This window comes from Papaver somniferum, chromosome 8 (genome assembly GCF_003573695.1).
Source record: "Papaver somniferum cultivar HN1 chromosome 8, ASM357369v1, whole genome shotgun sequence".
Classification (NCBI taxonomy): domain Eukaryota; kingdom Viridiplantae; phylum Streptophyta; class Magnoliopsida; order Ranunculales; family Papaveraceae; genus Papaver; species Papaver somniferum.
The window spans coordinates 119,679,171-119,685,508 of record NC_039365.1 but is presented as its reverse complement, the minus strand read 5'-3'; positions in this window follow the sequence as shown (position 1 = coordinate 119,685,508).

Sequence of the window (6,338 nt, the reverse complement as noted above, 5' to 3'; positions counted from 1 at the left end):
CATGGTTGGCATGCCTTGGCGCGGATATGTGGCTGGCATGGTCTTCCATTGGCACATGTGGTGAGGCTGTCATGGTTGGCATGCCTTGGCACGGAGGTGTGGCTGGCATGTCATTCCATTGGCACATTTGGTGCTGCTGGCATGGTTGGAATGCCTTAGAGCGGAGGTGTGGCTGGCACGGCATGCCATTGGCACATGTGGTGCGGATAGCATGGTCGGCATGCCATGGTGCTGAGATGTGGCTGGCATGGTATGCCATTGGCACATGTAGTGCGGCTAGCATGGTTGGCATGCCTTGGCGCGGAGGTGTGGCTGGCACGGCATGCCATTGGCACATGTGGTGTGGTTGGCATGGTTGGCATGCCTTGGCGCGGAGGTGTGGCTGGCACGGCATGCCATTGGCACATGTGGTATGAGAATTGGGGTTTGGTATGTTTTTGGCACAGTGACGTGGGAATTAGGGTTTGGCATGTCGAAACCCTAATTAGCATTAAAAAAGGTACCCCGTAAGTTTCTCACAGACGTATTGAAAGGCCCAATAAATGCATTTAGCGGAGCCATTATTACTCAGGTTATGTTTCTTTCCAGAGTGGCGTCACTGTTTGACTATGGTTTTACGATTTTAACCCTAAGTTAAAAACCACCATCAACAGGAGGATAAAAACAAGAGCATCACTAAACCACGTATTGAAACCATTACCACTGGATTTCTTCCAACAAATTACGTATTATACAAAGTCACAGGTGAGGATGGTTTTAGTCCACCAACTAAAACATCAAGAAGAGTTGTCCAGTTTCTCAAGATCAAGTTGGCATTGAGACTTCTAACAGATTCATAGCCGGAGATGATGAGGAAGTTGAGGATGAGAAAAATTTTGATGGGGGAACTTTTCGATGGGGGCATGGGGGACAAATAGGAAGATTCCATCTATCTTAAATCTGTCGATGGAATTCAATTGTTGAGTATTTAGAGGAAGGGTATTTTTGGTGTTTATATAAATCTGCTTCTCTTCATCTTCCCCGTTTTCATCTGTGGTTATCAGATTAAATCTTCAAATTCTAAAACATGTTACTGACCATGGCAATTTTTGATGTTGATTCACCACTCAACTCTCACCATTCAAGTCTTGTCCTACTTTAAACAGTTAGAAATCTAAAATGACCTAATAGTGCAATCTCAATTGTGGGATAAAAATGCATCAGCGCATTTAAATAAAAATTTATTAGGATCATTATTTTTGGGGTTTTGATTTGTGAAGCAAGTTTGTTGTTTGTGATCGATCGATCGTGAACTAACTTTGCAAAAAAGAATATTCATGGGTTTTGGATTTCAGGTGAAGACTTGATTGATGCAGGTTAATTAATGTTGTTGTTTTAATTCTTTTAGGTTGGAATTTGTAAACCCTTAATGGGGTTGAGTTCAAATGAAATTTTGATCCCTGACTTGATGTAAGAATCTGTGTTGATTTTTTGCAGTAAAAAACTATCAAGTAATCTTTTGTTTTGGGGAGGAACTGTAAAACCGATGGCTAAAACATGGATTTTGAGTGAAATATGGTGTTTTTGAATTATTGATCAAAGATCTCATCTTGTTTGGTTGGTATTGATAATATCTCTATAAACCTTAGTATTTAACACCGAAAATACCCTTTACTTTTAAAAATAGGAAGTTGATTCACATTGAAAACTGCTACTTGTTTAAGACAAATGACGCCTCCCTATTTGTCCCTCTCGCCCCCATCCAAAAGTGCCCCCATCAAAAAAATTATCGTTGAGGATGAGGAGAAGGATGAGGAGCTTGATGCTGATAATCCACCAAATTCTGAAAAATCTAATAATCAAAAAACTGATGTTTTGGATAGCGAAGCTGATAAACTAGAATGAGGATCTGAGGTTAATCAGGAAGCTAGGGAGAAGCGTGAATTGGCAGTAAAGAAGAAGCGTGATGAGTTGGCTAAGAAATTTTCTGGTACTTCCAAGCTAACTCCAAAGTTTAGTGATCAAACTTAACAGATAACAAGAAGTATAACAAGAGGTAATCAATCAAATGGTTCGGCAAGCCCAACAACAAAGAAGGTTTAATGCGTGTGTTCTACTGGAATGCTTAAGGCTTGGGTATAAATGGTGCAATGCCTAAGTTAAAGGAGTTATACACTTTACACAAACCAGATGTTATTTGTATTGTTGAACCAATGGTTTTTCGTATTTCTCGTTTCGTGAGAAGTTTGAAATTTGATAATTTTAGTGAAGATGCCATTAGTAATGAAGTTGATGGTGATAAAGGAAACATATGGGTTCTAATTAAAAATAGTTTAGCTTTCCCAGGAATTTTATCTTGTACCAAATAGGCTATTACTTTAGATTTTGGTAGTACTTTTATTTCTGTCGTGCATGCATCTTTTAATCATGTCACTAGGAAGCAGTTATGGCATCAATTGGGATTGGGTTTTATATTTATTTCTTGTCTTATCATTGGTGATTTTAACTGTATCTTGCATTTGGATGAGAAGAAAGGTGGTATGGTTCTAAAAGATGTTTATATCAATGAGTTCAGAAGTTGGATGTCTGATAATAGTTTGGTTGAAGCTGATGTTATAGGTAAGAAGTATATGTGGTCTAATTATCAAAGTGGCCATAATAAAATTGTTTCAAAACTTGACATATCCATTGTTAATGATACTTGGTTGTGGAAGTATGAGAATTGGAGGTGTGATGTAATACCCGGTATTTCTATCCGTCTTTTTCGATCGGGTTTTACCCAACATAACTAATTACTTCGTTATCTAGGTTGTTGTTGATAAGTAATTTCCTGTGCCTTAGTCTAGATTGTGACATTTAAATTTAAATATTTAGAAATTCTTCTCATATAACTTAGTCAAAAGCTAGAGTGTAGATATCGTCACCTAATAATAATTTTAAAATAAATATAAAATTAAAGAATAATGAAAAGACAATTAAAGAGAAAAATAAATATAATTATTAATATTAATATTAATGGGGTTATAAGCATAATAATTATTAGTATTAACATTAGTATTAATAGGGGTTTTATATGAAATTGGGAAAAAAATGATTTTAGAGATTAGAAAACTAAAAGCTAGAGAGAATGAGAGGGAGATTGAGCTAAAGTTTTTAGAGACGAAGAATAAGGAGAACTAAGAGGATTTTACAGCTAAAAAGGTATGATGGTATATCCCCTTTCTCTTTATGTTTTTGTTATACTTGATTTTGATTTCGTTAATTTTACATGGGTTTTTTAAATTTATTTGTGTAATTATATGCATCCGATTGATGACTAGTCTTGTCATATTGATAGATAACATGTTTAGGAAATCCTGGTTAAAGTTTAAGGATAATCCACCACTAATTCACCATTGAATGTTTGTTTTAGTTTGTGTGATATTTCTGAATTTTCTGGACAGTTTCGTTTTAACATGTTTTTGATTGATTTTGGTAACCTTGATGATATTAAAATGATTTGTAGGCTAAACAAAAATTGTAGATACTGTATGTAAGATATCTTTCATTGTGCTTTGAATTTGATAAATTCCAGGTTAATACGAATTTAAGGTGAATATTTTGGTAATATGATGTAATCTGCCCAGTTTTTAGGATTCCGTTGTAATTGAATAACTATGGTTGAACCGTTGGTTTTGTTTGAAACTTTTGTATGATAGACTTTAAAATCTTATGGTTGCATAGAATCAAGTTAAACCTTGATCGGGTTTGTATACTGTATTATACGAATTTATAGATTTTTTATTTGAAATGATATTATGATTGCTCAATTGAGAATTGTTGTGAAAAGCGGTGCTAGAACCGAGGAAACTCGTGCAACTTATCGGAATGACCTCGGTAAGTGGATTGGCATGGCACGAACTGAGGAAACTCATGCAACTTATCAGAATGACCCTTATAGGTGGATTAGCAGGGCACGAACTGAGGAAACTCGTGAAGTTTATCGGATGACTCGATAAGCGGATACGCGGGGAACGACGAGGAAACTCGTGCACTAAGCCAAATGAATGAGTTTGTTTGTTGGCTATATAAATACACCTTGAAGTTGTGTTGTATTCTCTTGTTTTATAGTTTCTTTGATTAATTTATAAGTTTTGCATGTTTTGAGAAAGGGAATGCATTCTCTTTAGTCATCAACTCACCCCAATTGACATTCTTGCAGATATTTCGGAATGTGGAAGTGGAAACTACGAAGTTAGTTTAATTATTCTATTGTTTTATTGTATTGCTTGAAATGTAAATTTAAACTAAAATATCGTTATAAATGTTTAGTTTATTTACATACATCAACTCATGTTTCATAAAGTATCAATCATGTTTGATACAGAAATTTAAGTAAGAAAAATATATGCATAAGTATCTCTCCAACCCGTAATGCTTCGAGTTCGGATCTCCATACGGGTTTGACCCTGCTCTGAAACTCGGGGTGTTACATGCAAAGCTTTACCAAGAATTGCATATGATCATTCTCATCTTTTTGTCTTTGCCTTTAATAATCCAAGGAAAACTATATCTCCTTTTAGAATCCAGATAATGTGGCTCTCTCACGCGGGTTTTATGAACTTGGTTAAGGAGAGTTGGCAGCTTCAGCTTAATGGTGCTCCTCCTTTTGTGTTTGCTAGCAAATTAAAAAGATTGAAGGAGGCTTTGAAGTTATGTAATAGAACCATTTTTGGTGATGTTCAATTTAGGTTGAAACGAGTTAAACTTAAACTTAGTAGGTTCAACCGGGCAATGCTCTGATATCTATTGGGTTCGCGAATCCATCAAATAAAAAATTATCAAAAACTTTTGATTTTACTTGGGTTCGTAAACCTTATGTGAAAAGGAAAGGGTACCAAGTACACCGCCAACTTTTCCGTTTGGCAACCTGTATGGACGAAACCTAATACAACTGCAAGTAGACCAACTTAATGATCCTTGACAATATGTATGTATAGTTTATATCTTTATCTCTTCTCAATCAGAACGTATATACTATGAAGAACTGAATCTGATTGTTAATGTTAGAGCACTGCTCGGTCGGACTCGCAAGTGTTACTATCTCAAGCTTGTTTGTCAAGTTTAGTTGTCAAAACAATAAGTCTTGATTTCTAGTCTACTTATATCTATGTCTCAGATTAGGATAGAATGTGTAGTTGAGCTTTAGACTTCACAACGTTCATCGGTTGAAGACGAAGAAATACTAAGGGGATCTTGTGGAACTTCATCAACAAAATATAAGTGGAGACTTGAACTCATCTATCACTCAGAAGTCTATTCTATTCTATCTCCTTTTGAGACAAAGTCGTATAGCTATATATATTTGACATTATACACATTTGATATTTCGAGCTGAGTTTAACTCGCTTATATCTTTCTCGAAATATGCATTGGAAAGATTTTTTATTTAACTAAGTTCATCATTATTCTTGACGAAAGTCAAAAGGTGATCATGTGAAATTCACCTGGTAACATCTTACATGATTTGTGTGAGACATTCATTTGATGTAGACTCAGAATGTTTCATATTGATCATTCGATCACTTGAAAATTGCTTATAAGCTAATGGTTTGTGTGGGATAGCTATTGTCGTCTTCTAAGAATGTTTCAATGATTGAAATTGGAGTTTAGAACAATTAACCATTGTCTGGATATAGCACAGTATGCATACCCGTATGCAAACTGTTATAAGAATGAATCAGGTCTGAGAACTAAGTATGCATACCCGTATGCGAATGGTTTTTACTGTCAAAGTCCGGGAACTAAATTTGCGTACCCGTTTTCAAACTTATTCACCTGAGTTCGGTCCGGAACGACAGTATGCGTACCCGTTTACGAACTGTCGAAAAGGATCAAGTCCAGAACTTAAGTTTGCGTACCCTTTTGCAAACTTATGAGGTTAAGTTCTAAAATCGGCTAAGTATGATTTCATACTCGTGAAAAAACACATTTATAAATTAAGGAATGCAATCTTTGCAAACCGTGGCTATAATGTCCATGAACTGATTATTTTGAATCAATCCGATTTTGCTTCAATAGTGTCTTGTATACTTCTATAGAATATAAACAATTGAAAAACTCCATGAGTAACACAATTAGATTTTTTTTTTTGAAGCATGAGAAAAACAAAAAGAAACAGACTAAAGCGCTATTACACGTGGGTAATTTGTACCCATGGAATCATTAAATAGAATTTGCCAATAAAATGTGGGATAGTCTGGTCCCAAACTGAAGTTGATAGGTTTCCTGCTTGACTTTCATCTGTCGCATAGTTTTCTATACCATCTACTGCTTGGTTACCTTCTCTATAGTTGTGTTGAATTTTGAAGTGAGGAATC